Raw genomic sequence first — 8726 nt, 5'->3', positions numbered from 1 at the left:
CAGCCCTTGTTCCAAGCAGGGGAAGCAGCACATTCTGTGCGTTCTGAGGTGCAAACAGAACCCAACCCTTGGGGTGACTAAAAAAATCCATCTCCTGGGACTGGGGCTGCGCAAGGACGTGTGCAGGGCACGGGGCAGCAGTGCTGCCTGCAAAGGGCATTGCAAGGGAGGTAAGAAGGGAGCCGTGAGACTCAGGTTACCAATGTACAAGCATGGGAGGCAGAGATATATATTGCCTGGATATTAATTGCCTCTAAAATGTCTTTTTTTTTTTCCGGTGAGTGGTACTTTAGGGAACTGGATATGCACCGGGAAGGAGAATGTGATGGGCAGCGGGAGGACGAGCTGCATGGGACGCAGCCAGACAGCACCTGGGCAAAACTGCAAGCCCTTGGATTTAGGCACACATTGGTACCTGTCCCGAGAGGAGGAAGAGCCCCACAAGCTGCTGGAGCAACAGTGGCAGTGGTGGGAGGTGTCTGCCACCTCCTAGCTCTCACCCAGGCATCCTCAGGGTGGGTTACAGCACCAGGGCTGCAGGCGTTGTGCAGGTGTTGGCGTTGCCTTCCCCGCGTGGTTTGGAGTGATATCTCCCAGTGCATGGCTCACAGGCCTTGCGTCTCCTTGGCTGGATCAAAGTTGTGGGGGGTTTTTTTTGGCTTAATTTGGCAGAAAGCGCCCTCTGTGTTGGGGCTAGCATGCAGATCGTGGAGCAAATTGTTTGCTTTTACCCATGGAGGTGTTTTTTGTTGTTCTTTTTTTAATTTTCATTTGGAAAGCGGTGAAAACACTGAAAGCACAAAGTCACATTGGCTCACCCTGAGCCGGCTTTTTATTTTCAGCTTCTCATCATTAAATGTCAGCGAGCAAAAGAAAGCAATTATTTGAAGAGCATATTTGTGGCATTAAGGCAATAACAAGTGTGTGCATAGGTCCCTGTCTCAGGCATTGTACTCATTCAGAAAGGTCTTCCCTATCCTTGGACTCAGCCCTGGGCTTCTGGGGGATGCTGGTGTCCTGCTTCTCTGTGCACCCCTCTGGAGCACCCTGCCATGCAGGTAGGCTTGTTTTTCCCGTGCAAATATGGCAAACGTAGCTGGCACTGATTATAGCAGCAGTGCTACGCCGGCTATTTCTGTCTCCCTTCATTGCTGTCGAGCGTATGGCTCGCTGCCACTTCCCACCAGCAGCATTAGTCAGACCCAGATTTCAGCACCCAGGAATCTCTTTGCATGGCTATTTTTATGGGATCCCAGTTATTGCAGGGATAAAAGCACTTCTCTGCACCCAGAGCAGTGCTGCAGGGCATGGACAGGAGGGATGTGTCGTGAGATGGATGTGCCATGGGATGGGTGAAATAGAGGTGCAACAGGATGGAATTTGCCATGGGATGTATGACACAGTGGATGGGATGGACATGCCGTGGGATGGATGTGGCATGGGGTGGATGCAATGGAGGTGCAAGGAGATGGAATTTGCCGTGGGATGGACATGTCATGGGATAGACACGATGGATAGGATGGATGTGCAATGGGATGGATGTGCCATGATGGATGTGTTATGGGACGGAGAGGATGGGGAGGATGGGTGTTCCTCAGAATGGATGTGCCATGAGATGGACATGTAATTGGGATGGACACAGTGGATGGGATGGATGTGCCATGAGATGGATGTGCCTTGAGATGGATGTGCCATGAGATAGACAGGATGGAGATGCAAGGGGGCAGATTTGCCATGGGATGGATGTGCCATAGGATGGATATGTCATGGGATGGACAGAACAGATGGCCTGGACCTGCTGTGGGATGGATGTGCCCTGGAATGAACAAGATGGATGGGATGGATCTGCAGTGGGTTAGGCATGCTGTGGGATGGACGTGCTGTGAATGGATGTGTTATGGGATGGATGTGCCATGGAATGGATGGCCCTGTCTGCAACTGAATGGTGGAGCTCAGGCTCCAGCCTGGGTCACCCCGGGCTAAATACACCGAATAAGCTGGCCCAGAGAGATGTAAGCACAGAATCCCATCCTGACCCTGAAGATGGATATTCATATTTCACTCAACACAGATATTTACCTACTTAGAAAAAACAATAATACAACACTCAGTGCTTTCTTCCAGGGGAATGCTTTTGTCTGTCAGTGTGTAATTCTAATCTTTGGCACGGCTCAGCCTGTGCCCATGCAGGCAGGTGACTGGCACAGTGTGATTGCATGGGAAGTGCAAGTGGGGAGGGCACAAAGGTGGACACAAGGGGAAGTGGCTGCAGCAGGAGGAAGAGGAGGATCTGCTGTAGCTGGAGGCTGTGGGTACATCACTATTCCTGTAGAGATGAGAGAATTCAATGTGGTGAGTTGCATTCCTTGTACTCCAAGCAATCTAGCACCTATATCTGAATACCCTTTTACATCCCAGCCATGGTTTATGTTGTGGAGGGATATGGAGCTGGCCAGGGTGTTAGGATTCACCCCTTATCTTACATTTCCGAACCTGATGATGATGAAAGGCACCAGTAACCAGATGTGTTAGCCCAGGCAACACCAGCAGAGCCTTCCCAGATGGAAGTAGCCTGACAAGAAATGACAGATCCATGTGAAATCATGGCTCTTTGAGTTGGCAGAAAGCAAGCTAACTCCTCAGCCCACCAGGGAGATGAGAATAGCATCCTTTGGGCTCTGCTTTGGAAAACATTTGGAATATTTTTAGGAAAAAAAAAAAAAAGGGAAAACTGAAGAGTTATGTTTAGTAGCAGAAGCCAGCCAGCTCCCAGGCTGGAAAACAGCTTGGAAATAATTTCTGTGCTCCACCATCACATGCAGGCACCCAGCAGGACCCAGTGAGGCCATGAGTGTGGTGCCAGCCTGCAGAGAGATGGCAGGGGAGGGCGGCCCTGCTGGGGACACGCAGCAGAGCACAGGGTGGTGGCATGGGCAGCCAGGTGCTGGCAATGCCAGGATGCTCCTCACCATCAGCCGAGTGTTTCTCATTAAGGTCATTCATATTTTATACCTGTTTCAAGGCTAATGATGCGGGAATGCTGTAGGCTCATAAATAATGTCCGCTGATGCAAAGCGCCATTAAAGCTTAACGAACTTCCTTCTGTGTCGAGCAAGTGGCCTCAACCACAAACTGCATCCTCCATTGCTGCCCTCCCATTCCTGGAGGGCACCACAAGCTGCATCCTCCCATCACTGTCCTCTGCATTCTCCATCCTCTATAATTTCCTCTTCTATCCTCCACTGCTGCCTTTTGCACCCTCTTCTTCCTGTCATTCCCCCTCCATCCCCATCCCTTCCCTTTCCATCTCTGACATCTCCCCCTCCATCCTCCATCTTTTCCTCCTCTGTCCTCCATCGCTGCCTTTTGCATCCTCCATCCCCATCATTTCTCTCTCCATCTCATTCATTTCCCCTCCACCCTCCATCCCTGCCCTCTCCATTCACTTTACTGCTCTCTCCAGCCTCCATCATGTTCCCCTCCATTCTCCCTCATGTCCCCCTGCATCCTCCACCCCTGCCCTCTTCTGACCCAAAATCCAGGGCTTTCTCCTGGACTCATTTACAGGGAAGCAGAGCCGACTCACTGCAGTTCCCTAGCAACACCGCTCACTCTCACTTTTTCCTTTTGGGATCCTTTGGGCGTTGTGCCCTGAGCTGCAGCAACACATGGTCCCTGGCACAAGACCCACAGCCCACGTTTTGTACCCGAGATGCCTGCTTTTGGGGACTGATCCATCCACAGGATGGGGTCCCACCCCACTGATGAAGGGTGCAGGGGGCTGTGTTGCACTGGGGGATGCGTTGTTCTGATTTTTTCTCCTTTCTGTTGTGCAAAGCCACAGGGCAGGAGCTGGGGACGAAGGTTTCAGCACTCACTAGGGTCTTCCCCACCTCTGCACCCAATCAGGTCCACCTGCTCCATCTGCCCACCCAGAAGGAAAATCAGCCCAAAGCTGTGGTGTTCCCATGGCCTGCACTCCTTTCTGAGCAACCTAATGCACTTTAGTACAAAACCATATCCTTGCTGTAAATTTCTGTTATGTGTTATCTGTAACAGCCGGCCAATAATGTCTGGCTTTGCTCTTCCAAATGTGGAAATAGACATTTGCATGCAAAATTGTAACTTAAAATTACAGAGCTAAAAAGTACATTTTGCCTTTGCTGGCATTGTTCTCAAGACAACGACATTATCCCAAACGCCTGACCAGAACCTGCTGGGATTTTCATAGGATAGAATCAGAGAATCACTGAGGTTGGAAAAGACCTTGAAGGTTGTTCAGTCCAACTGCCCACGTACCACCAGTACTGCCCTGTGAGCACGTCCATGAGCACCGCAGCCACCTTCCTTGGAGCACCCCCAGGGACGGTGACCCCCTCCCAGGGCAGCTGTGCCTCTGCCTCACCACCCTTTGGGAGAAGAAATTCTTCCCAATTTTCTGGCTATGGAAGAAACATTTCAGTGGATGTGGGTCAATTTCACACACACACAAAAAAAATGCATCAATTCCCATCGCTCCAGGTCTTCGTGGCCGCATCGTGGAAGGAGAATTGCTCCAACACCTTGTGTGTGTGCACATGGAAGTGAAGCACAAGCAATTACCAGGAGAAGAACGACAAAAAATAATCAGACGTGAGCATTTCTCGTGGTGACTGAACATTTCAATGGGTCGCTCTTTGGTGGTGCAAAAGTCATCAGGTGATGCTGAAAAGGTTCCAAGCCGCGTGCAGCTCAATGTCCCGACTTCAGCAGGTGGTGACGGCAGCGAGGGGTCGGTCTGAGCTCAGATATCCCCAAAAGACCCCAAACACCACCAGGTCGGCCAGGGGATTCACAGCACTGCAGGAGCTGCTGGGGAAGGCGCCGGATTGCAGTCACACTGCTGTGGTTCCACAAAGTCAGTACTGTGGAATCAAACCATGGTTTTGCCACCACGCTTGGGCACTTGGGCTGCAGAGAGTGAATAATGCAGGGATAAAAAGGAAGGCGGCCGTTTGCTGCTGTGCCCGTGGGGCTGTGCAGCATTTCAGGTCAGGGCCGCTGTTTGGGGCTGAACCCCGCTCCTGCTCTCAGGAATTTGCCCTTTTTTTTATCTGCAAGGCCACTGTTGGCGTTTTTTACATCCCCCGCATCATGCAGATGGGAGAGGGTGTGGGGGCACAGCGCTCAGCCCCACAGCAGGATGTCACCGGGTCCAGCCCATGCGACCCATCATGTCCATGTTACTTATTTTTATTACCTTGATTTCAATTATCTTTATTCACAGAATCACAGAATGGCCCAGGTTGGAAGGGACCTCAAGGATCATGAAACTCCAACCCCCTGCCACATGCAGGACCACCAACCTCCGCATTTCATAGCAGCCCAGGCTGCCCAGGGCCCCATCCAACCTGGCCTTGAACACCTCCAGGGATGGACGGGGCATCACAGCCTCTCTGGGCAGCTGTTCCAGCACCTCACTGTTCTCATAGTACACAACTTCCCCCTGACATCCAACCTAAATCTCCCCTCCTTCATCTTCAAACCATCTCCCCTTGTCCTGCTGTCATCTCCCCTTTCACAGAGTTGCCTCCCCTCCTGTCTGTAGGCTCCCTTTAGGTACTGAAGGCTGCAATGGGGTCACCCTGCAGCCTTCTCTTCTCCAGGCTGAATAAGCCCAGCTCCCCCAGCCTGTATTCGTAGGGGAGGTGCTGCAGCCCTCCTCTGATGGGGTGCGATGCCCAGAACGGGATGTGGTGCTCATAATAACCTACGGGACGCCTACGATGCCATACAGTGACTGCAGTGGGATGTGGTGTCCACAATGGGGTGCGACGCCCCCGATGGGCTGCTTTGCTGTAACCGTGCGACTCCCGGCTCTCAGCACGGCCCGACGCCGTGCGCACCGCCCCGCAGCGCTGCCCGGGGCGGGGAGCGGGGGGGCAGCAGTGGCGCAACGGCCCCGCCGAGTCACGTTGCCGTAGCCGAGCGCAGAGCAGCGGCCGGGAAATTCCCCTCTTCCCCCAGCCCCCCTCCCCCCCCAATTCGCCCTTTCGGCAGCAAAAGCGGGAGGGGGGAAGCGAGGAGGGCGGGCACGTGGGGCCGTGCTGTATTCCGGCAAAGAGTGGTGTTTGGGATGGGGGGGAGAAGGAAGGGAGAGCAAAAGCAAAACTCAATCTGTGGGTACGCATGGCCATCCCACAGCTGAACCCCTTGGTTTGGGGGACACCAACAGCCAGGGCTGCCCAGGCAGGCGGGGGGGTGGAGGCACGGCCGTGACCCTGCTGAGCACGGCACGGCGCTGCTCCGCCCCGCTGAGCACGGCACGGCCCGGCCCCAAAGCTCGGCACGGCACGGCGCTCAGCACGGCACGGATCGGCACCGCCCCGCCGTGCGCTGCGCCCAGCACCACCCCGGCACTATAAATACAGGGCGGGCAGCGGAGCTTGGCACTGCTGCGAGCCCATCCGAATTGAGCCCGTCTGAGCCCAGCCGAACCGAACGGAAGCGAACCGAGCCATGGACCCTCAGGACTGCACCTGTGCTGCTGGTAAGTGGACGCGACGGGACGCGGTCTGGCTCCTTTCGGCCCGGCTCGTGTCGCTGACGGCTTCTTTCCTGTCCCAGGTGACTCCTGCTCCTGCGCTGGGTCGTGCGAGTGCAAGAACTGCCGCTGCCGGAGCTGCCGTAAGAGTGAGTTGGGGGCTGCAGGGATCCCTGACCCACGGGTGCTTTGGGGGTCCCTGCCCTGTGGTCCTCTGTCCTTCCCCTTTGGGACTCTCATGGAGACCTCCCTCACTCCTCCTTCTCGAGGGAAGCACCCTTCCCCCTGCTCCTGTTGGACCTCCTCCACTTGCTCCTGTAGGAACCCCCATGGACACCCCCTCAGACACCCCCTCACCACCTCTGATGTGCTCCTGTAGAACCCCTTATGAACAGCCCCCCTACCTCCACTTGTTCCTGTAGAACCCCCATGGACACCCCCTCCCTGCCCTCCACTTGCTCCTTTAGGAACCCCAACGAACACCCCCTCCTTGCTCCTGATTTACTCTGGTAGGACCCCCCTATGGACACCCCTGTCCCCGACTTACTCATGTTGGACTCGCTATGGACAGCCCCCCCCCAACTTGCTCCTGTAGGACTCCCTATATCCACTTTCCTGCCCCCGACTTGCTCTGTAGGTCTTCCTATGAACAGCCCCCATTTCCCTTGTCTACTTGCTCCTGCAGGACCCCCCATGCACACATTTTCTCCCCCCACTCCACTCTCCCTGGAGGTGCCTATCCTGTGGCACTCCATGTGCACCATAGAGCCCCCATGATGATTCCTACCTTCTCCCTGGGAACTCCGCCTCCCTCCTCCCCTATGAAGAGAGAAGGGGAGAATCTCCAACACACAGGACCCCCATGGACCCTCCCGACCCCATTGGAACCACAGCCCTGCTCCATGGAGTTTCCCATTCCCACGATGTCCCCTGATCCTTCCCCATATACATATCTCCATTCCCATCCTTCCCACCCCCTAACTCTTGCATTCTCTCCCCAGGCTGCTGCTCCTGCTGCCCTGCCAGCTGCAACAACTGTGCCAAGGGCTGTGTGTGCACGGAGCCGGCCAGCAGCAAGTGCAGCTGCTGCCACTGAGCCGCCTACCTTGCCTGTAAATAGCCACCATGCTTCGGGGACAGGGTGGGGGTGATGGGGACCACGAGAAAGCTTATTTTTACATGCTTTGTACCGTCCATACCGATGGAGGAAATAAATGAGTTTGGCTGAAGCTGAGCCCTGATGCTGCTTGTGACACCTGTTTGGGTGCTGGGGACTGCACCAAACCCCCTGGGGGCAGTGGTTTGAGGGGACAGAGTGATGTCATGGGGGGAGTTGGGGCCTTCTTTCCCCACAGAGTTGCCTCCCCTCCTGTTTGTAGGCTCCCTTTAGGTACTGAAAGCTGCAATGAGGTCACCCTGCAGCCTTCTTCTCTCCAGGCTGAACAAGCCCAGCTCCCTCAGCCTGTCTTCATAGTGGAGGTGCTGCAGCCTTCTGATCATCTTTGTGTCTCTCCTCTGGACGCTCTCCAGCAGCTCCCTGTCTTTCTTGTACTGGGGCCTCCAGACCTGCACACAGTGCTGCAGATGGGGCCTCACAAGAGCAGAGCAGAGGGGACAATCACCTCCCTGTCCCTGCTGGCCACCCCTCTGCTGATGGAGCCCAGGATCCCATTTGCTTTCTGAGCTGCAAGGCCACACTGCTGGCTCATGTTAAGTTTTTCATCCATCAGGACGGCCAGGTCCTTCTCTGCAGGGCTGCTCTCAAGCACCGCTCCTTCCAGTCTGTATGGATGCCTGGGATTCCTCCAGCCCAAGTGCCAGACCTTGCACTTTGCCATGTTGAACATCATTAGGTTCACTCAGGCTCACCTTTCCAGCCTGTCAGGTCCCGACATTCACTTTTATTTCCGCTTCATTTTCCACAGGCTGCTCCAAGTTGCAGCTCCTTCCAATCATGAAAACCCACGTCTGGCAGCCATCAGCCCACTTAGTTAATCTGTCCCATGGATACCACCAAGGAGCAGCTCCAGCCATGGGCTCAGGTCCCACAGCAGCACAGCTGTACCCAACACAATCCAGTTTTTCTTGCGTCTCCACCTGCAGAAACCCAATCTCTGCTCCCTCTCAGCCCTGCAGTGTGCACATTTGGGGTGCTAACACACACCAGTTCCCCCCAGTACTGAGGATACTGGCCTTGCTGGGT

At 54.7% G+C, this 8726-nt stretch overlaps 1 long non-coding RNA gene across 1 annotated transcript in view; it reads left to right on the top strand.

Moving 5' to 3' along the window:
- The first annotated feature begins 6482 nt into the window (after positions 1 to 6482).
- The window catches only part of LOC125699085 (uncharacterized), a 68155-nt gene continuing 65911 nt past the window's right edge, over positions 6483 to 8726 (top strand). Inside the window, exons 1-2 of the long non-coding RNA XR_007379425.1 lie at positions 6483 to 6529; positions 6607 to 6672. This is a non-coding gene — a long non-coding RNA (uncharacterized LOC125699085). The remainder of the gene's footprint in view (positions 6530 to 6606; positions 6673 to 8726) is intronic.

Source organism: Lagopus muta, chromosome 12, assembly GCF_023343835.1.
Source record: "Lagopus muta isolate bLagMut1 chromosome 12, bLagMut1 primary, whole genome shotgun sequence".
Taxonomy (NCBI): Eukaryota; Metazoa; Chordata; class Aves; order Galliformes; family Phasianidae; genus Lagopus; species Lagopus muta.
The sequence above is the reverse complement of the archived record's forward strand: the minus strand, read 5'-3'. Positions and strand labels throughout refer to the sequence as shown.